The sequence below is a fragment of the Hyperolius riggenbachi genome, chromosome 2, assembly GCF_040937935.1.
Source record: "Hyperolius riggenbachi isolate aHypRig1 chromosome 2, aHypRig1.pri, whole genome shotgun sequence".
Classification (NCBI taxonomy): domain Eukaryota; kingdom Metazoa; phylum Chordata; class Amphibia; order Anura; family Hyperoliidae; genus Hyperolius; species Hyperolius riggenbachi.
Window position 1 is genome coordinate 310342652 of NC_090647.1, and position 23021 is coordinate 310365672.

The following is a 23021-nucleotide window of genomic DNA, read 5'->3' on the forward strand; positions in this document are numbered from 1 at the left end:
TTGTTCAACACAGCTATGCCATCTGACATGTAGTCCTTGACCATCTTCTCCAGGCGATCGGTGTTGGAGGTGGATCTGCACGCTTGCTGTTCTGTGTGCTGCTGCATGGGTGTCAGAAAATTTTCCCACTCCAAGGACACTGCCGATACCATTCCCTTTTGGGCACTAGCTGCGACTTGTGTTGTTTGCTGCCCTCTTGGTCGTCCTGGGTTTGCGGAAGTCAGTCTGTCGGCGAACAACTGGCTAGAGGAGGGGGAGGATGTCAATCTCCTCTTTAAAGTCTCCACAAGGGCCTGCTGGTATTCTTCCATTTTGACCTGTCGGACTCTTTCTTCAAGCAGTTTTGGAACATTGTGTTTGTACCGTGGATCCAGAAGGGTATAAACCCAGTAATTGGTGTTGTCCAGAATGCGCACAATGCCTGGGTCGCGTTCAATGCAGTCCTAGGCCGAAGAGGTCATAGCCTAGGGTCACAAAAACCTGTTTATTTGGGCTATTGCAATGGTAGTGATGGTGACGTACATAAATCTCAGCCATGGCCGTTAGCAACATCTGAATTTCACGAAATGTCTCATGCAGGTAGAAGACATATTGTTAGACTTGGATTCCAAAGATGGGGTCCCTACATCTCTGCAAACCAGAGTTACAGGGGTCCAAAATTGATAAAATCCCCCATAGGCTTTCATTGGGCCTATTATTTACAGTTCCAAAATCTCACATCTTTTCAAAGGGCAATTGATCAGCAGTGGCAAATTTTCTAGCATTGTAGGGACCCTTAAGGGGGAACATGACTGGTGAGTTTCGGGCCCCTAGGCCAAAGAGGTCATAGCCTAGGGTCACAAAAACCTGTTTATTTGGGTTATTTCAATGGTAGTGATGGTGACGTACAAAAATCTCAGCCATGGCCGTTAGCAACGTCTGAATTTCACGAAATGTCTCATGCAGGTAGAAGACATATTGTTAGACTTGGATTCCAAAGATGGGGTCCCTACATCTCTGCAAACCAGAGTTACAGGGGTCCAAAATTGGTAAAATCCCCCATAGACTTTCATTGCCTCCCTATTTCACTTTCCAAAATCTCACATCTTTTCAAAAGGCAATGGCTCAGCAGTTCCAAATTTTCTAGCATTGTAGGGACCCTTAGGGGGAACATGACTGGTGAGTTTCGGGCCCCTAGGCCAAAGAGGTCATAGCCTAGGGTCACAAAAACCTGTTTATTTGGGCTATTTCAATGGTAGTGATGGTGACGTACATAAATCTCAGCTATGGCCGTTAGCAACGTCTGAATTTCACGAAATGTCTCATGCAGGTAGAAGACATATTGTTAGACTTGGATTCCAAAGATGGGGTCCCTACATCTCTGCAAACCAGAGTTACAGGGGTCCAAAATTGGTAAAATCCCCCATAGACTTTCATTGCCTCCCTATTTCACTTTCCAAAATCTCACATCTTTTCAAAGGGCAATGGCTCAGCAGTACCAAATTTTCTAGCATTGTAGGGACCCTTAGGGGGAACATGACTGGTGAGTTTCGGGCCCCTAGGCCAAAGAGGTCGTAGCCTAGGGTCACAAAAACCTGTTTATTTGGGCTATTTCAATGGTAGTGATGGTGACCTACGTAAATCTCAGCTATGGCCGTTAGCAACGTCTGAATTTCACGAAATGTCTCATGCAGGTAGAAGACATATTGTTAGACTTGGATTCCAAAGATGGGGTCCCTACATCTCTGCAAACCAGAGTTACAGGGGTCCAAAATTGGTAAAATCCCCCATAGACTTTCATTGCCTCCCTATTTCACTTTCCAAAATCTCACATCTTTTCAAAGGGCAATGGCTCAGCAGTACCAAATTTTCTAGCATTGTAGGGACCCTTAGGGGGAACATGACTGGTGAGTTTCGGGCCCCTAGGCCAAAGAGGTCGTAGCCTAGGGTCACAAAAACATGTTTATTTGGGCTATTTCAATGGTAGTGATGGTGACCTACATAAATCTCAGCTATGGCCGTTAGCAACGTCTGAATTTCACGAAATGTCTCATGCAGGTAGAAGACATATTGTTAGACTTGGATTCCAAAGATGGGGTCCCTACATCTCTGCAAACCAGAGTTACAGGGGTCCAAAATTGGTAAAATCCCCCATAGACTTTCATTGCCTCCCTATTTCACTTTCCAAAATCTCACATCTTTTCAAAGGGCAATGGCTCAGCAGTACAAAATTTTCTAGCATTGTAGGGACCCTTAGGGGGATCATGACTGGTGAGTTTTGCCACTGCTGAGCCATTGCCCTTTGAAATGGTGTGAGATTTTGGAACGGTAAATAGTAGGCCCAATGAAAGCCTATGGGGGATTTTACCAATTTTGGACCCCTGTAACTCTGGTTTGCAGAGATGTAGGGACCCCATCTTTGGAATCCAAGTCTAACAATATGTCTTCTACCTGCATGAGACATTTCGTGAAATTCAGACGTTGCTAACGGCCATAGCTGAGATTTATGTATGTCACCATCACTACCATTGAAATAGCCCAAATAAACAGGTTTTTGTGACCCTAGGCTATGACCTCTTTGGCCTAGGGGCCCGAAACTCACCAGTCATGTTCCCCCTAAGGGTCCCTACAATGCTAGAAAATTTGGTACTGCTGAGCCATTGCCCTTTGAAAAGATGTGAGATTTTGGAAAGTGAAATAGGGAGGAAATGAAAGTCTATGGGGGATTTTACCAATTTTGGACCCCTGTAACTCTGGTTTGCAGAGATGTAGGGACCCCATCTTTGGAATCCAAGTCTAACAATATGTCTTCTACCTGCATGAGACATTTCGTGAAATTCAGACGTTGCTAACGGCCATAGCTGAGATTTATGTACGTCACCATCACTACCATTGAAATAGCCCAAATAAACAGGTTTTTGTGACCCTAGGCTATGACCTCTTTGGCCTAGGGGCCCGAAACTCACCAGTCATGTTCCCCCTAAGGGTCCCTACAATGCTAGAAAATTTGGTACTGCTGAGCCATTGCCCTTTGAAAAAATTTGAGATTTTGGAAAGTGAAATAGGGAGGCAATGAAAGTCTATGGGGGATTTTACCAATTTTGGACCCCTGTAACTCTGGTTTGCAGAGATGTAGGGACCCCATCTTTGGAATCCAAGTCTAACAATATGTCTTCTACCTGCATTAGACATTTCGTGAAATTCAGACGTTGCTAACGGCCATGGCTGAGATTTATGTACGTCACCATCACTACCATTGAAATAGCCCAAATAAACAGGTTTTTGTGACCCTAGGCTATGACCTCTTCGGCCTAGGACTGCATTGAACGCGACCCAGGCAGTGTGCGCATTCTGGACAACACCAATTACTGGGTTTATACCCTTCTGGATCCACGGTACAAACACAATGTTCCAAAACTGCTTGAAGAAAGAGTCCGACAGGTCAAAATGGAAGAATACCAGCAGGCCCTTGTGGAGACTTTAAAGAGGAAATTGACATCCTCCCCCTCCTCTAGCCAGTTGTACGCCGACAGACTGACTTCCGCAAACCCAGGACGACCAGGAGGGCAGCAAACAACACAAGCCGCAGCTAGTGCCCAAAAGGGAATGGTATCGGCAGTGTCCTTGGAGTGGGAAAATTTTCTGACACCCATGCAGCAGCACACAGAACAGCAAGCATGCAGATCCACCTCCAACACCGATCGCCTGGAGAAGATGGTCAAGGACTACATGTCAGATGGCATAGCTGTGTTGAACAATCCATCTGCACCCTTCAACTATTGGGTATCGAAGCTAGACACCTGGCACAAACTAGCAATGTACGCAATAGAGGTGCTGGCTTGCCCGGCAGCCAGCGTTATGTCGGAACGCTGTTTTAGTGCTGCCGGAGGCATCGTCACAGATCGGCGTATCCGCCTCTCCACAGAAAATGCAGACTGTCTGACTCAAATTAAAATGAATCAATCCTGGATTGGAAACGACTACGCAACACTCCCGGACCCCAACCAAGTAACATGAACAATGAACATCTGTGATGGGTTAGCGTTTCCGGTCCCTGTTTATTGAACCTCTCATCTGTATTAAATTTATGACTGCATGGCGACAAAACACAAATTGCTATCCGCACGCTTCTTGTCCTCATGCAAGGCCTGGGTTGTTGTGTCTCAAAGCGTGGCCTTCTCCTCCTGCGCCACCCTCCTCCTGTTCCATCACGTGTGCTGCTGCTGGGTTAGCATTACCGGTCCCTTTTCCTGGAACTTCTTATATGTATTACATTTATGACTGCATGCCGACAAAAAGCATGTTACCTGTGCAAAGAAAACAGACATTTCCCGCATTTAAAAGTCAGTTTTCCCTTTGAAACTTTAAAATCGATTTTCTCAAAAACTATAAGCTCTTTTTGCTAAAAAATTTTTCCCTCTTGTACCCACTCCCAAGGTGCACATACCCTGTAAATTTGGGGTATGTAGCATGTAAGGAGGCTTTACAAAGCACAAAAGTTCGGGTCCCCATTGACTTCCATTATGTTCGGAGTTCGGCTCGAACACCCGAACATCGCGGCCATGTTCGGCCTGTTCGGCCCGAACCCGAACATCTAGGTGTTCGCCCAACACTAGTCAGGACGCTCATCATTTTGTGTCTTAGAATTTGCTATGTCTTTTGTTCATCATGTTACAATTGTAACTGTAATTACTATGTCTACCAATTCGGTAATACCGTATGTACCAGTGTTTATATTTTGTGTATACCGCTGTCTGTTCTTTGCTCTTACTCTGTACAGCGCCACAAAATATGCTGGCATTTTATAAATCAATAATAATAATACTAAAGGGGAACTGATCTAGGACTTTAAGACGATAAAGGCTCATAGAGGTCCAAGAGGGAACTTTGAAATACATGTAACAACATATTTTTTATAGTAATGTATGTTTTATAAAAAGTGTAAAAAGGATTAATGTATCAGTCTGGTACATAATTATCCTCAGAGCTTAATGCTCTGGTATACAAATAGAACAAATGAAAGGAAATTCAAATTAGTGATCAATAGGTTTGTTCAAACCAGGGTTAGGCATAGGCAGCAACAAGACACAGGTCAGGCATGGTTAAACCAGAATAGAGCCAAACTGCAGAAAGAAATGCCATAGAATGACACTCAACGAATAAGTGTGCAGAATTTCCATAAAAGGAATGTAGATGTAGTGTAATTATATGAATAATGACAGTCTTGGAGTGTGGGGACCTCACAGTACTACAATGGTTTGTGAAAGAAACTTACATAAGAATTCCCCATGAAATTAAAATTTTTCATTTTCAGCTATACAAAATGAACAGTATTATGTAAAATACAGCAAAACAGTGTTATAATACTGCCCAGAGGTTATCTCATTCTGTACATAGCATAGATTAACTTATTTATTCCAAAGGCATGTGTATAAGGCATACATCAAATAAGGGTACCAGGGAAAAGGGCGCAGGGTATAGCTGAAATTTTAAAATATTATCTATAACATGTTTTTATCATTTCTTCATCTTTATCTGAGATAGAATAATAAATACGTTAAAATAACGGTATTAAAAAGGTGAAGGTGAAGCCAACATTGCAAAATATTGTCTATAACAATGAAAACGAAAATATATTTACAGTTGTAATGAGCATAGTAAAACATTGGTAAATATTACTGATATTTTACTACAACTTAACCTAACCCTACTCTCACACAAAACTTCCCCCCTTCTGATGCCTAACCCTAAGACCCCCCTGGTGGCGCCTAACCCTAAGACCCAACCTGGTGGTGCCTAACCCTAAGAGCCCCCTGGTGGTGCCTAACCCTAAGACTCCCCTGGTGGTAACTAACCATAACCCCCCCCCTTCCTGATGCCTAACTCTAAAACCCCCTTCCTGACGCCTAAACCTAAGACTCCCTCTCTCCGCTGCAAATACCGTAAATACAAAAAGCAATACATTTCTAAGACAATACATTTCAAAACAATAATTTACAAAATTACATTTTCCAAAACACTAACTCTCAAAACAAAAAATTTTGATTGGAAGGCCCCTGGGCCCTGCGCCTATTTATCGAGCCCCCAAATTTCTTCTTTAGAAGCCCAATAGTCGATATTTTGCATTAGCGGTCACATCAGTAACTATCCTGCAGACCTCACTTCATGTCCTTACCAGAGTTTTTGTGCTACAGACTGACATGAATTATTGAATGCATGTATTCTGTATTTTCAGAGGAGCAAAGTTAGAAACTTGAGGTTCCGTGAACTATTTCCAGGCCCCCACAACAGGAATGTCCAAGAGATGGGGTTACTGGAAGTGGCACGTATGCATTTGGACAGGATTAGGATCAGAGTGAACATTGTGCAGGATAATTCTACCCTATGTATATTCTATGACATGCTTTCCTGTTTGAAATATGTTATGGTTTAATGTATTGTATATCCTACCTGGTATTGTCAGAGTGTATTTTGAAGCTCTTCTGTATTAACTAAACTTCATACAAATCTGTTGGAAAAAAAGACACTTTAAGAAATGTGTAATGGAATTCAAAACCATTGATGTTTTATTTTTTTTTATTAGTTTACTTCAACACCATATACAAACCATAGCCAAGACAAAGTAAGCCTTTACTACACAGTCCAGTTATAAAGTTATATGACTCTGGCTTAGTCTCTGAAAATTGTTTACCAGCATCTTCATATGGGGTCAAGATTACTTTTAGAGTTTGGGTACATTCACTAAAGTCACACCCAGCACACATAACGTTTACAAGGTTTATGTAAGCTATGTAAACTTATATACACGACGCCTACATTGCTTGTATGATATGCATAACTAACGCATGTTATGCAAGCAACGTAAGTATTGCGTGTATAACGCACAACATGCTAATTGAGTAGCAAGTTTCATAAAGGTTACATAAACTCAGCAGACTTAAAGGGGCACTACAGCGAAAAATTATAAAATTTAAAATATGTGCAAACATATACAAATAAGAAGTACACTTTTTCCAGAGTAAAATGAGCCATAAATTACTTTTCTCCTATGTTGCTGTCACTTACAGTAGGTTGTAGACATCTGACAGAAGTGACAGGTTTTGGACTAGTCCATCTCTTTATAGGGGATTCTCAGGGATATATTTATTTTTTAAAAGCAGTTAATCAATGGCAGTTGCTCTGTCCAACTGCCCAAAAACTGTGTAGCGAGCAGGGAAGCTGGCCAGCATCATTGTTTAAATCCTTTTTAGGTAATATATATAGAATAAAAGCCTTGCTGAGAATTCCCTATGAAGAGATGGACTAGATCAAAACCTGTCACTTCTGTCAAATTTCTACTGCCTACTGTAAGTGACAGCAACATAGGAGAAAAGTAATTTATGGCTCATTTTACTCTGGAAAAAGTATACTTCTTATTTGTATATATTTGCACATATTTTACATTTTATAATTTTTCGATGTAGTGCCCCTTTAACCCGTGCTGTGTAAAGTTTATCGGAGTTTAGTAAATATACGCCATAGCGATGAGTGAAACATGTCCGCTTTGGTTTCACCATTATTTTTGTGAAAATCTTACTTTTTTGGCACGGATGAAAATTTTCACAAAAATATACGGGCGCAATGAAACTCACTTTTGTCAAATGCATTGAAGTATATTTTGTGCAAACTGGCAGAAAAAGAGTTTATTAAAAAAAACAAAATGTAATGCATTTGTAATCTGTGAAATAATTAAAGCTAAGACAGAACAGCGGTCAAAAGGGTTGAATATATTTCTGCCCCGTAGGGGCATCAAATGGTATTAAAAAACAGTTTATAAGAGGGGTCATGCTGATAATGCCAGTTGAACTTCGCCAAGGACACAGAAGGTTGTAATGGAAGTTAAAGTCCAGCAATTTATTGACTCCCTTGTTCTTTCTTCTTTTGAGTTCACTAGCTTTTCATTTTTCAAGAAATGTTTTTCGGCATTGGCACGTTTCAATTTTGTCACCTGCCTGTTGCTGTATTACAGACTCACTATGGATTTGCCTTCTTTAGACACTCCTGGACCCAAACTTACCATTTTAAAAGCACACAAGCCTTCTAGGTGCCAATAATTGGTTTCAGATCATATTGCTTCTACCTAGTTCCCTTAAAGAGACACTGAAGCGAAAAAAAAATTATGATATCATGCATTGGTTGTGTAGTAGGGGTAATTACTAGAACATTGGTAGCAAACAAAATTATCATATTTTTATTTTCAGTTATACAGCTTTTTGTTTTTTTTTATAACATTGTATCATTCTCTAACATTTTCAGTTTACACATTACTCAGCATTGTAAATGTTTTAACAGAACAGGCAGTGAACATTTGACTTCTCCTGAACTTTTCTCTGCAAAAGAAAAACACAATACAGTTGAGATAACCTAATCAGAAGTCAGAGCTCTCTGCGACTTTCAAAGTCCTGGAGCTCAATGGCTATTTGCATAGATAACAACTGTAATGGAAACAAATATTAGACTTATGTCTCTGCTCCTAATGCTTTATTTCTTAGCTGTACTACACAACCAATTCACTATATCATAATTTTTTTTTTGTTGCTTCAGAGTCTCTTTAAGCTTTGTACACACGCTAGACTAGATTTGACAGTGATTTGACAGCCCGTTTGAGCCAACTCTGCTATGAATCCAGCATGTATACAGAAGTCCCAATACAAAATCAAAAGATCCAGCATGTTGGATTATCTCAGGCTAGCACATTCTTCCACTCCTTACCCTGCCCACCAGAAGCCATTTCATCATGCACCATGCCGCCAATCCTTTTCTTCCTTCCACAGTGACAGAATACATTGCTCTGCTGTAGCCTAGTGATGTGTCTGTACAGCAATCTGCACCAAACTGTAGCCTTGAGAGATCAAGTCCTGATTCCTACTGGCGATAGTGCTTGTGCATGTGTACACACCATTTGTTGTAGTCTACAATCCATGACAGGCTCCTTACAGGGTTAGGGGCTATACACTCCACTCCACTCTCATCCTTTTGTGTCTTGGAATTTGATAGCTTGTGCTCTGTTATACATTTTATTCATCATGTCTATCTGTCTTTGTAATCACCAGTATTTTGTACCAGTGTCCATATTTGATTTATATCATTGTCTGTATCATTATGTACCCCTTGTTGTTTTCCTACTTTGTACAGCGCCACAGAATATGTTGGCGCTTTTTAAATCAATAATAATAATAATTATAACAGTATAGTGCACTATATGTCTTGTAATATTTGCAAGTTTTGCTTCCACCATAGTGCATCACTACAGACAGTGGGTGGAAAATGAAAATCATTTCTCTATACAGGAGTATTTCTAGAAATACAAGTTTATGGCACCACTATAGCATTTTAATATACAGAGCCGTACTGTACAACAGAGCTTGGAGACAGCTGTTTTACTCTTTGTTACTCTTCATTAGTGTAAGGTATGGAGCCAAGATGAACTTGCGTGTGTTCAGAGTTGAGAAAAGTTGGGAAAGGTCCTTGTGAGGTTTACAACCATAGAAAAGGAGCAGTTAGCAGTGATAAATCTATGGGTATACTGGCAGACTGGGCCTGGGAGATTTGTGGCTTAACTGCACAGAATCCCACAGGTGACTGAAATAGCAAAAAAAAAAAAGCAATGGCCAGTCTTGTGAAACAAGGTGGTGGCAATAGCATGCTGTATATGTGGGCTTTGCAATTAACCACTAAGATCGGCACAAACTTTAACGAAAATGTAAAATTACGGTTCATGATTACAATTACAGACAAAATTAATTAAGATTTTTTTAGAAATGTTTGCATTACGATTTTGCATCATAATTGCGAATTTCGATGTGAAATTACGACTATGCAAAATTTGCGCTCATGACTAGAAATAAACATGCCAAAGTATATATTGTAGATACTCTTTATAATCATATACAGCTTCCCTTCCATCAGGTCACAGTAATCTTCGTTTTAATAGTCAGTCCAGACTGAAGTGCACAGCGGCATATGGACTTTGCACTGGAGGAATATCTATAATGTCATCTTTCCGCTTCATGTCCTCACTCTTCCACTGCTCTGTCAAGCAGAGTCTATTTCAGCCCCAGGTGCAAGAGTCATAGCTGAAGAAGAGGAGCTGGACTGGGAGTGACATCATAGTGTGAATGCATCAGGGCAAAATTTTGTCTTCCAGAAGTTTGTGTGATTATCTATGCAATCAAGATTCAATTGAGTACGGTATTAGAGTGAATGGAAACTTAACAAAAAAAATAATCAGCCAGATACTTACCTAAGGAGAGGGAAGGCTGAGGGAAGGCTCTGGGTCCTATAGAGCCTTCCTGCTCCTCTCATGGCCCTCGCGTTCCAGCGCTGGTTCCCTTGGTAGCAGTATTTGACCAATTTGACCAAGTGTTGCTGAAGACAGCCAGCTCCGTACTGCGCCTGTGCGAGCATGCTCTCTTGCGCTCTCACACAGACGCAGTACAGAGCTGCCTGTCTTCGGGAGCACTCTGCCCCCAAAGACTTCCAAAGTCCCCCTCGGGGGGAGGATTAAAACAGAGCAGCCACCACTTAAACGAGGGGGCCGGGAGAGGAGCAGGAATGCTCAGAGCCTTCCCTCTTCTTAGGTAAGTATCTGGCTGATTTTTTATTTTATTTTATTATTTTTTTTTTAGTTCCCATTGACTGTAAGCAAAAAAAAAAATCTGCAATCTTTTGCAGTGGAGAACAGGCTGTGATTTGTTTGGAAGTAGAAACTACAACATACATAAGGACATGTTTGTTTCAATAGTTTTTCGAGACTTCTGGTACACTTTAGAACATAAAAATAAACATACCCAAGAGTATAGTAACCACTGCTACAGCCACAACTGCATTCCAGAAGCTCGATAGAGTACTAGTTTCATCCAATGTGAACATCTGATATAATCTAAAGCCCTGCTCCAAATCTGCATGCTTTAGGAGATCTCCCATAGTACAAATAAAGGTAATTGTAGGTCACTTTTTGCATATTAATGAAGTGAAGTGCCAGTTTCATAAACAGATGTTATCAATTCTGCTGATAACCACTGGAAACACAGTGTGCAGTCAGTGTACTGTTGGGATGAATCCTGAAAAAAAACAACTGTTGGACTTATGATGCCCATGCTATCTAGGCAGATACTTGCTGTTCTTTTTCTAGTGCCAACAGTAAAATGAAACGGAGAGTTTAATAGCATGCAGTGCATATACTTTAGCTTTTATCAGCTGCTTTTCCCTAAATGTTAATGCTTTCACATTCCATAACAAGGGGATTTTACATTTAAAAGTATAGCGTGTCCATATGTCGTAACACTATTTTTTGTTAATCGGTCTCGGGAATGACCTCAAAGACAAAACAAAAAACACGGAAATACGTTCAAAATCCCTGATGTGTCCAGGAGAAACCACAACACAAAACTAAGTAGGACTGGAAAATTCTGGAATTTCAATCAGCATGTTAAAAGGAAAAAAAAAGTTCTAGGTCTTTGCCTCTAGCCCCTTCTCAGCTCGTGGAAAGACACTGCAGTTGCCAAAACCTATACCGTGTTCTTCTGAAACCTGATTTTTTTTCATACTTTTTAGGGGAAAAGGAGAGGGGTATTTTGCCCCTCTCTCTCTCTTTCTTAAGAAGAGAAGTATTCTTGAGAAGAATGAAGACATGGGAAATGCTCCCAGTTCCGAAATGCCTCTGTAAGTTGCTAGTAGGAATCTGCAACTGAAAAGTATTATGAAGATTAAAAAGACAGTCCTTGTTTTGTTGATATTGCATCTGATATTGTTTATCTTTTCACAATTAATATGCTCTATAAATTTTTGATAGAACAAATTATTTTTGTAATAATAACATGTATTTTAATAGAACCCTAAAGTAGCATGTAACATGGGGTGAGATGCACTAGCTTTTGGTAAAGCTGCCATATGCAGCCATTGCACAGCAATTTTACTGTTACTAATGCCAGGTGAAATGCGTTAGTAGTGCAATCAGCGCAACTCGTGTTACCTAGGTAGCCTCCGAGCTGCTAGGGTAATGCGTGCAACTCTACTCGAGCAAGTGCCATAATGCATGTTACCCAGGTTACACCAGTTGCACTAATTGCTCAATGCGTGCTACTTTCCTGGGGTTACTACCAGTAATATTACAGTGGGCTGTCTATGTATGGCCAATTTGCCAAAAGTCAGTGCATCAGGCCCATGATGAGATAAATGTGTATGTACTGTAACGATTGTGGAATTCTCTCCGTGATCAGCGCACAAGACGTGCGCTGACACTGCGGAAATCCTCCACAAGTGTATAATTTGAGGGAACCCAGCAAAAGGTGCAATGCACCTGTAGAGGAAAATTCCTGTCGGCAGGTGGAGCTGTGGAGTGCAGAGGAACAGCTCCTCTGCCCTGCCACAGACGCCAGACAGGAATTGCACGAAGGGAAGAAACGCAGAGCAAAATAGCCCTGAAAGAGAGAGATCAAAGCGACAGAGGGTATGTGTGTCCACCAATCTAGTCGCCACCCTGCGACGATGAACACACAACCAGGAAGATAAAGTGAGAAGGCAATCGCCAGAGATGGCGATTGCTAACAGCGACACAAGACCGAATAAGCACAGATGAGGAATGTATGTATGTCCACCAATCTAGCCGCCAACCTACGACGGTGGACACACAACAGAAGAAACCAAGTGAGAACGCAATCGCAAGAGAAGCGATTGCGAAAGAGAATGAGCACAGGGACAGAATGTATGTATGTGTCCCAATCTAGTCGCCAACCCGCGACGGTGCACACACAACAGCAGATATGAAGTAGGAATGCAATCGCGAGAGAGGCGATTGCCAGAGGTGACACAAGGCTACAGCAAGGTAGAGCACGAGAGTAGCAAAGGCACAGCAAATCATACAATGAGAAGATAAGGAAAATAACAAACGCTAACTAAACGCAAACACCGCACTCATTCGCAACAGCGAATGCGTTTTCTGCTCGGTCTCCGCATGATAAGCACAACAGAGACAAGCACGCCTAACTAACCACCGACAGACAAACATGAAACAGAGGACACGAGTGCTTGCTTAACGGTTACCTCACCTGAGCCTCAAGCAAGCGTTCGTAGCAGACAAGACAGATACACGAAAACAGGAGTAAGTGAGAGACACGATCCACTGCTCTTTCCACCAGAGTGAGTGCGATCCAAGTATAGAAACAGAGCAAGCTGGATCCACTGCTCTTTCCGCCAGAGCAAGTGCGATCCAAATACAGCAAGAGAGTTGCAGACCAGAAGGATCCACAGCACTAGCGCAAGGCGAGTGCGATCCAGGCAAGACAGATCAGAAGGGGCTACCAGTAACAACCGCTGTTCCAGTTAGCACCCAGACACACAGAACGATTTCCTGTCGGCCACCGCTGGGACAGGACAACCGTAACAGACAAACAAACAGATATGCAATCCTAACTGCACTAGGGAACCTGCCTAGTGCAGTCCCAGGAATTACTCTAAGCTAATCTTTTTTTTTTCACAATTTCAAGCTTTATTGAGCAAAAGAAAGTAACAATACAATAGAATAAACACCATACAGCTGACAATTTCAAAAGAATGGATTTGGTCGCATATGTATTCCAACAAAGTTCCAAAGGGGCCTGTTTGGTAAAAACAAAGGGAAAAGAAAAAGAAAAGCGAAATGGCCCAGGAAACACTAAACATTAATAACCAGTCCTTCTCATATGACAGCAGATGAGTTACGCTAATTGTAGTCAAAGTAGGTGTGTTCAATTTTACCAACTAGCATTAATTGCCTATGTGTCCATGTACCCAAGTATGAAGGGAGAAGAGGGAATAAACAGGAAACAGTAAGGAGAGGAAGAAGAGAAGTGGTAAGTGTCTTACTACCGAAATGACAGTTGGACCCATTCGCCTATAGGGACATTAGCACTTGATTAAGAAGCCAAAAAATTCTTATATTCATCCGTACATTGATAGTCAAACCACACCATCCAGGTCAATGAGTGCTTTTCGCTTTGATCATTAGACATGTGTATCAATTTTTCCATATTCTCAATTGAGTCTACCCTTCTGATCCAGTCCTTCACTGAAGGTGGGGTAGAATTTTTCCATCTCGCAGGTATCAGGGCCCTGGCCGCATTAACCATATGAATCACAAGGGATCTTTTGTATGCTTTAATAGATTCCATCGTGTTGTGGAGTAGAAGGGAATCTGGTGAGAAGATAATTTGGTCGCATGAAACTTTTTCCATGATTCGATGGACCTGTGACCAAAATGGTTTAATTAGTGGGCATGACCAGAATATGTGCAGAAGTGAACCTCCCGGTGACCCGCATCGCCAGCATGTGTCGGGAACTGACGGATAAATTTTATGTAGGGAGGATGGGGTCCTGTACCAGCGTGAAATAATTTTATAACCCATCTCTTGGGTGTTGACATTTAAGGATCCCTTGTGATTCAGAATGAAGATCTTTTGCCAGTGCTCATCATCCCAACCTACACCCAGGTCCTCTTCCCAGTATCTCTGAAAGTTAAATTTATCTGCATTTGGCTTCTGAACTACCATCTGGTACAAAATAGAAATTAGGTGGCCCGGCTTCTCCTCAGCTACTATTAGTTCTTCAAAAGCAGTAAGTGTTTTTCCCCAATTAAATTTTTGCTTAAGAGAGTTCAGAAAGTGCCTAATTTGGAAAAATTGCCATTGATTAAGGACCTTACCCTCTCTCAGCACAGACATCTCAGCAAAAGATTTGACTGAATTTCCTGATACAAAATCTTTAATTCTAGGGCAACCATCCTTTGGCCAGTCTCTGAGGAAAGGAACCTCGAGGGCTGGTAAGAAGGCTAGATTGTCACCTAATGGGGTAATCTTACTTGGGAAAGAGGATAGGCCCAAGGAAGGGAGTATTTTTCGCATTGTTTTGATTGTGGCCAGGAGTAAGGGATTGACCCAGGTCTTTTGGATCGCTTTCGGGACATCTGACCATCCAATATTTTGTGCTTTTCTCTCAGCGGTTTCTTGTTCAATGAGAACCCATTTTTTAGGACACCTGTGGTTCGACCACTCAACAACCCTGGAGAGTTGTGATGCTACATGATATGCACACAGATCCGGCAGGGCAACTCCCCCGTTTTCCTTGGCAGAGGTAAGTATTGTTCTTTTTATTCTGGGTGGTCTATTTCCCCAGATAAATTTATTAATATATTTTTGAAGGTCTCTCAGGTAAGTCGGGGGTAGTGATATCGGTAAGCATTGGCTGATATAGAGAAATCTAGGAAGGAGGTTCATTTTTACAGAGGCCATGCGTCCAAACCAGGAAAGGCTTTTTTTTTGTCCCCACTCTAACAAGTCGGCCTTCAACGCAGTCCCCACCCACTCAAAGTTTTGTTTATAGAGGTCATTGAGGTTTTGGGTGATATTGATCCCCAGGTATCTCAGTCTGCCATCTGCCCAGGCAAAAGGGAACGACGCTCTGCACAATCCTACCACAGTTTGATCTAGAGTAACGTTTAGAGCTTCGGATTTATGGAAGTTTATTTTTAAGTTTGATATATACCCAAAGTCGTCAAATCTGTGCATTAGACCAGGAAGGGAACGTAATGGGTCTTGTAGGAAAAACAAGAGATCGTCCGCAAATGCAGCTACCACATGGTAGTGAGCACCAATTTGGATTCCCTTAATTGATCTGTCCTCTCTTATCGCGTTCAGGAAGGGTTCAAGCGTGAGAATGTAAATGAGGGGGGATAAAGGGCAACCCTGTCTTGTTCCATTGCTAATCTTCAATGGGGTGGATAAGCAGCCGTTCGCCTTCACCTGGGCAGACGGATTCGAATACAGAAGATCGATTAGCTGTCTTAAGAAGGGACCCAACCCTAGGCCTGACAGGGTGGCACGTATATAATCCCATGCCACCCTGTCAAATGCCTTCTCTGCGTCTGTGGATAGAATGAAGGAACTAATATTGTGTTTTTTGGCAAATGCCATCATGCCCACTGTTCTCATGACATTTTCTTTCGCCTCTCTGCCTGGAACAAACCCCACTTGATCACTATTAATGTGGTCAGGTATGTAAGGGAGTAATCTGTTGGCCAGGATCTTTGCCAGGATCTTAGCGTCAAGGTTCAGCAAAGATATGGGTCTATAACTGGAACACTGCTGTAAGTCCTTGCCAGGCTTGGGAATCACCACAATGTGTGCAGCTAGAAATTGTTGAGAGGGGGTACAACCGGGGGAGACCGCGTTGAATGCCGAGATAAAGGGAGACGCTAGGACATGTTTAAGAGATTTGTAGTATTGTGATGTTAGTCCGTCAGGGCCAGGAGCCTTACCAGTCTTTAGGGATTTAATTGCCATCAGAAATTCGTCAGTGGTCAGGGGGGAGTCTAAGTCTGATTTGTCTTCCGCGGAGATATGGAGTGGTTTTCCGTGTCTCTGCAGAAAGTCTGTTATCTTGGCAGACCGGTCTCGGCTTTCAGGGGAGTTGCTTTGCGATTGTTGGGATTGTTTCAGGTTGTATAAGGAGTTGTAATAATTCTTAAACTCCTCAACAATCTCTTCTGATTTCGTCAGTTTTTTTTGGTTACTATCAACTATGGAGGGTATCTGTGAGCGTAAGGTTTGTTTCCGAAGAGATCTGGCCAAGTATTTCCCACTTTTATTACCCATTTCGTAGAAGATTTTTTTCCCAGCAAGAATTTTCCGCTTAGCGTCTGCGAATAATAAGTATTGAAGCTGTATTCTACAGGCGGAGAGTTCCTCCAACGTCTGAACAGCCAGAGATTGTTTGTGGATTCTTTCCAACCTAGATATCTGTGCTGACAAGTTAGCAATGCCCTCCTCTCTTTCCTTTTTGAGTTTAGATCCCATCCTAATAAATTGGCCTCGAATCACTGGCTTATGGGCTTCCCATAGGGTAAGACCAGATATCTCTGGGGTACTGTTCATATCAAAATAAGATTGCAAACTCTGCGAGATCTCCTGAACTCTGTGTTTTTCAGATAACAAATTTGGATTAAGTCTCCAACACCAAGTTTTAGATAACTTTTCCGGAAATTCTAGTGTTAGGAGTATTGGAGCATGATCCGAAAGGGCGATGTTGCCAATCTTGGCATCCTTTATCATTGACAAGTCTCGCTGAGCTACAAAAAAGTAATCGATACGTGAGTATTTGTGGTGGATACTGGAGTAGAACGAGTAATCCCTATCTTTTGGATGAATTAAGCGCCATGCGTCCGTTAGGGAGAGATTATATAGACTGTTCTTAATTTGTTTGAGGACTTTATAGGATAGCACTGATGTTCCGTTAGAACAATCCAGTAACGGTTGCAAGGGTACATTAAAGTCCCCTCCCACGATCAGAATGCCTTGGGAGAAGCCCATCAATCTATGTATAACTGTGGAGATAAAGGAGTTCTGTTGCCTATTTGGGGCGTAGAGATTAGCCAACGTGACCTGTCTCTCCCCCATCTTACCCTTTACAAAGATAAATCTGCCGTTTGGATCATGCTCCACCTCCTCTACAGAGAAAGGAAAATCCTTATGAAGGAAAATTGATACACCTTTCGTTTTAGAGGTAGCGGACGTAGCATGGAAAGCCACAGGGAATCTGTAGTCAAATCTGGATGGGATGTGGTTGGCCCTCAAGTGGGTTTCCTGAAGGAAGGCCACTTGGGTTTTCTCTTTTTGCAAGAACTTAAATATGGAAGTTCTTTTCTCCGGCGTATTCAAACCATTCACATTAAGTGATAACAGATTTACAGTTACTAGGTTATTGGATGTCTGTGGCTTTCCATCCTTGGGTAAAGGGTGGTTTGTCGGACGTCTTACCATGTTTGTTTTGTTTGAGGACTGAGATGACCCTGAGAATAAATCAGAAAAGGGGTCAAAATAGATCAGACAAGGTAGTAGAGAAGAGAGTAATAAGATAAGTGTGTAGGATACGGAAAGTTGGTACATGGATAACTCTATCTATAAGCCTATAAATCTACAGTAGAAGTACACCTACAAATCAATAGCTACCAAGCCCACGTGAGCACCACGTGGCGTGTAGTGCTCACCTACTTTGTGGGGACGGTAATCAGTGTATGCGCGGACACACTGTGTGGGGAATGCGGGAGACGTCCAGCGAGAGTAGCCTATCGCCAAACACGAAAACCGAGAAGGGAGTGTTGTTAGGGATTGAGTAAACTGCTGTGTCCGCCCATACACTGAGTAAACTTTCTCCGTTTTACCATCCCATGGATATGCTAGTAGGAGGGATGTCGTCAGATCACTACATGAATGCTAACGTCTGCTAAGACAAGGAGTTAGGACAGACCGCCACGGCCTCCGCAAATAGGCGGATATAGCCCGCGCAGCCAATCCCAGTCCTCGCCCAAAGAGCAATCAGTGTGACCAGACGTCACCCCCCCTATGGTAGTTAACCTAAATGTCACCAGTAAACATATAACAGGTTCAGAGACAATCACATGCAATAAACATATCGTATACGCGTGCATAATTTCTAACTGAGGGACCAATCCGTCTCGTCGTCCCGAGTGTGGGCCCTAGAGTTTTAGGGGGGGGCTCCCCCTCAGATACAGCGTAAAAAAAAAAATCAAGTAGCAACATACTTTGAGTAAAATGGGGGTGTCTTGAGCTAGTAAGATTTCCATAACATACAGCAAATAACGAACAGCAGAGGGCAGGGGAGTCAAACCTGTGGAGAAAGTCACAGACCCATTACGACATACGCTTCTCTGAATTAGATTTTCACCGGTGGGGACGTCGTTACGGTTTAAGAGACCAAGGGGATCATTCCTCTTCAGCTGAATCATGAGCTGATCCCTCGGATTGGTGGGGGGATCTCATATCGGGTGTAAAGTTCGCCTCTGATTGGTCTACTTCCGTCTGCTTCCTGATTTTGGGTGGTTTGTTAAAGGTAGCTCTTAGATCACTTAAGTCACCGTCCCAGTCTGGTAAATCAACAGCAGGGATGCCCACATCTTCACAAAAGTCGGCTAGGCCCGATATGGAATGTAAGGTGAATTGTTTTCCATTAACAGCAACAGTGAGGGCGAACGGGAAGCGCCATTTATAATTGAGACCTTTATTTCTTAATGCTGAGAGGAGAGGTTTCATCACCCTTCTTTTGGCCAAGGTAATGGGTGACAAGTCCTGAAATAGCTGAATAGGGGTATCGTTAAACAGAATCTCCTCCTGGTCTCTAGCTGCACGGGTGATCTCTTCTTTCAAAGTAAAAGACTCCAGACAACAAATTATATCTCTAGGTTGCTCACCATCAGAAGCTCTCGGTCGCAGGGCTCTATGTGCTCTCACAAATCCCACCGATGAATCAGAAGGCCGTTCCAGGAGGTTGTTAAAGATGGTAGTTAGCGCCTTTATTATGTTGTCCTGCGTCACAGACTCCGGGATACCCTTTATGCGCAAGTTACATCTCCGGCCACGGTTGTCTAAGTCCTCTAATTTACGGGCATGTTCATCTAGTCTCCCCTTTTGCTTTTGGGAGGTGTTGTGCAGGGACTTTATGCGTGCATCTCTCTTTTCCCCGGCTTCCTCCATCATGCGCAGCTTGCGGCCTATGCCAGCCACATCTGACCTCATCTCCGCTATCGCGCTGTGGAAGGAGGCTTTGATGTCCTCAGCCATGGTGTGCATATCTGCCAGGGTAGGTGCCATGTGTTGTTTGTCTGCGCCCTTAGTTGCGGCAGGTGGGGATGATCCGGGAGACGAACGAGCAGGTCCGGCCTCCTTCGGCGGCGCCATCTTGGGGGTTTGAGAGCGGAGTGTTTGCGAGCGAAATAAGTCTGGGACCGTTCGTTCTACTTGGGCGGCTTTGGATTTAGCGTCTGCACGGGTTGCTTTCTGGCGACGGGAGCTCTTGTTATCCATGGGTGGGTGCCCGGGATGGCTGAAAAGAAGCTTTAGGCGGACATACAAGCAGGAGCTCAAGAGTTAGGCAGCCATCACGCAGCGACGTCAAACCACGCCCCCCCTAAGCTAATCTTTAAACAATGAGCAAGGCTGACACTCCAGGAGTGTTTCACAGGACTAACCCTTATGACCAGCGAAGGTCTGTGATATCACATGGTATATATAGAGCAAGCCTACAAAGGATGTGGCTAGGCAATTTGCATGACAAACGTATGCAAATTTCTCAGCAGCAGCAAGCTGCAAAACTGACAAAAGGTCTCTCTTCCAGAGACCTGCAGAATGCAGACCTGAACAGTGGTCAAAAAGCTGCCTGCCTGCGCAGGCAGCTGAGCGGATCATTACAGTACCCCCCCCCCCCCTCTAGGGTCGTATTCCAGGCGAGCCTCTAACCTGATATTTGCAAAAGACTCTAACTGAAGACTCATGAAGGTCAGGACAGCCCGACAAGGCCCAATTCCAGAGTCAGCCTACCTGAAACCGACCTCATCGGAAGGAGAAGCCACCGAAACATGCCCATCAGCACCACAAGTCTCAGTGTAACACCCATCAGGACAGTGAATGCCAGAGAAAAAGCCATCGACACCCACTGAGCCATGCCCACCACCTTCCATGGACCGTCCAAAAATACCAAACCTGCCACAATACCCATTCGAAGTGTCCCTTTCCACAAAGCACCCACTGCTGATCTCATCCAAGGTACCAGGAAATATTTCTCCCAGGATCTCCCAGAACACTTTGAAGCTCCGCAGAGATCCCAGGAGGGCAGAACGATCACCAGGCTCACACGGAGAACTATCAAGAACCCCTATGGAACCAATGACAATTCCAGATTCAGAATTACCAGGACAAGCATCAAGACCAGGGCCTTCAGGGACCACCTCTTAGCATGCAGGCAGGCAGGCAACATCAGAACAGGTTTCCACCGAGGAAGCATCTGAGCAGGCTGGCAACCGAGACACACTTGGGCTTACTGGGTCACAGAACACATCGGGGTACACTAGCCCAAGGGGAACCTCAGGACACGTCGAGGAACTGCCAACCTCAGAGTCCGTTACGACAAGACCAAAACCAGAACCGGGCAGAGAATCATCACGAGCAATGGTCTCAAGCACTGGACCCTCAAAAGAAGGCTTGGACTCAAACCTAGAAATCTCTGTGACAATAATATCATCATTGACTACATATGAGTGAAGCTCCACCAGAGCTGCAAAGGTAGTCAGCACAACAGCAATGCCTACTGAAGTGGGCAACACCTCAGAAGGACTTGGGGGGCAGGAGAAATCTCCTACAAGTTCTGCACCCTTTGGGAGGAACTCGGAGGTCTCCAGGACATCAGACAAGACCTCAGGAACATCATTTTCCAAGTTTTCTAAGAAGGACTCTGAACTATCCATGTTACAGGGCAAAACTGGAACTTTATTTTGTGGACAGGGCAGATGTCCCAGGGAAGGTTCCACCATAAACTGAGACTGAATTTCATCGTCACGAGTGGAATGTACAGGAATATTTACTGGAACACACACTGACTCCCTAACTTTAATCTCACTGCACCCAGAATTCTGCGTAGCAGTCAAACTAGCTTGCAACTCCAAAACTGCAGAAAAACAGGTGAGTATAGTAGCAATACCTAGACGAGCCTCTAGGGACACTGCAGGAGACTCTAAACAAGGCCATATTAACTCATCCAGAGTACAGGGTGCAGAATCAGCATTTTCCTCAGAACAAGAAAGGGACTCACAAATGTCAGTGCGAGTGGAGATCATGTTTTCATTCATGGTACAGGGCAGATTCAGAGAAAGCTTCTCTGGGTAAAGCAAAGAAGCTTCAGCATCAGATTCGCAAAACCGAAGTGCTGTCTCACTCTTAGATTCGGCTAACAATGTCAAATCCGAGGAGTCAGAACGCAAAACTTGCGAATCAAAAATCGCTTTAGGTTGTGAAACTGACGCTTCCATAGCGCACACCTCCGCGATCTGCGGGGCAGACTGTAAGGCGTTCAGGACAGAAACACTGGAGCAACTGTCACCAGGCAGATCCTTACAGGTGTGAACAGGGTGAGACAAAGACGCATTTGCAGTAGAAATAGCGACAACATCAGGAAAAACTTTATTAGACATATTAATTTTACTTTTGATGCTGCATAATTTAGGAATTTTCCCCATAGCAGGATCACAGATGGAAGATCTTAAAGATCTGTCTCTAAATGATAAGGGTTCCCACACATCCTTGAGAAAACTGGCACATTCATGCTGATCACAATCTGCAGGAACATCCGAGAAACAGGCATTAGATCGCATAGATTCAAACTGCACACAGTCAGGAGAGAATCTTTCAGGATTCGCACAGGAATCAACCACAGTGGTACACCCATTCATTTCAGATCGCACAATGTCAAGACTCACATGCTTTACCCCAGAAAGGCAGGAACAATCATCCGACAACGATGTCTCTTTATTGGAATCAATTGATTGGTGTGTGTGCAACTCATCCAAAATCGTCTGCCATACATAAATCACCAGATCCACATCACCCTCGTCACATTCATCGGAATCAATCAAAAGGTACATAGAATCGAGACAATCATTCAGGACATCTTCGCTTTTTGCGATGTAAAAATCGCAAAAGGCTTTCCAATCAAAATCAAATTCCTCCATCAAGGCCCCAATGTCCCATGAGGCAAATGGAGGTTCAAACAAGCCAGTATAATCTCCATATGGGTGGAGATCAGGAACAAGAACAGATTTTTTAACTGCTTTAATATAGTGTGCGATTCTATCTATAATAGGATCCACATAAGCTTTGGATTGGGGCAAAAAACCCGGAGACTGAGCAACATTACTGTAAACATCATTAGGGAGTGTTTTATTCAGATGCTTGCGATTTTTAATTTTTCCCTTTTTAGCCACTTTGCATGTCTGTTTAAATGCAAGAAACGTATCCAGGCAGTTCTCTTGCATCTGCTTAGAAGCTAAAGTGGCAAGAGAAACATTGAATTGATTATCATACTGAATGGCTTTGCACATTTCAGACCTGACAGAAATAACCTCTTTATTTATGGTTGCTATGGGCAACAAATCTTTTGGCTGACAAGCCGAATCAGCAGATTGG

The 23021-nt window shown here is 43.1% G+C and overlaps 1 protein-coding gene across 2 annotated transcripts in view; it reads right to left on the reverse strand.

Moving 5' to 3' along the window:
- COL8A2 (collagen type VIII alpha 2 chain) overlaps positions 1-23021 on the reverse strand; it is a 293058-nt gene that overhangs the window by 140022 nt on the left and 130015 nt on the right. Inside the window, exon 2 of one of the 2 annotated variants that reach the window (XM_068269078.1) lies at positions 6430-6487. The exons of the other annotated variant lie outside the window; for it this stretch is intronic. The gene's annotated coding sequence lies outside the window, so the exon portion shown is untranslated. The remainder of the gene's footprint in view (positions 1-6429; positions 6488-23021) is intronic. 2 annotated transcript variants of the gene reach the window in all.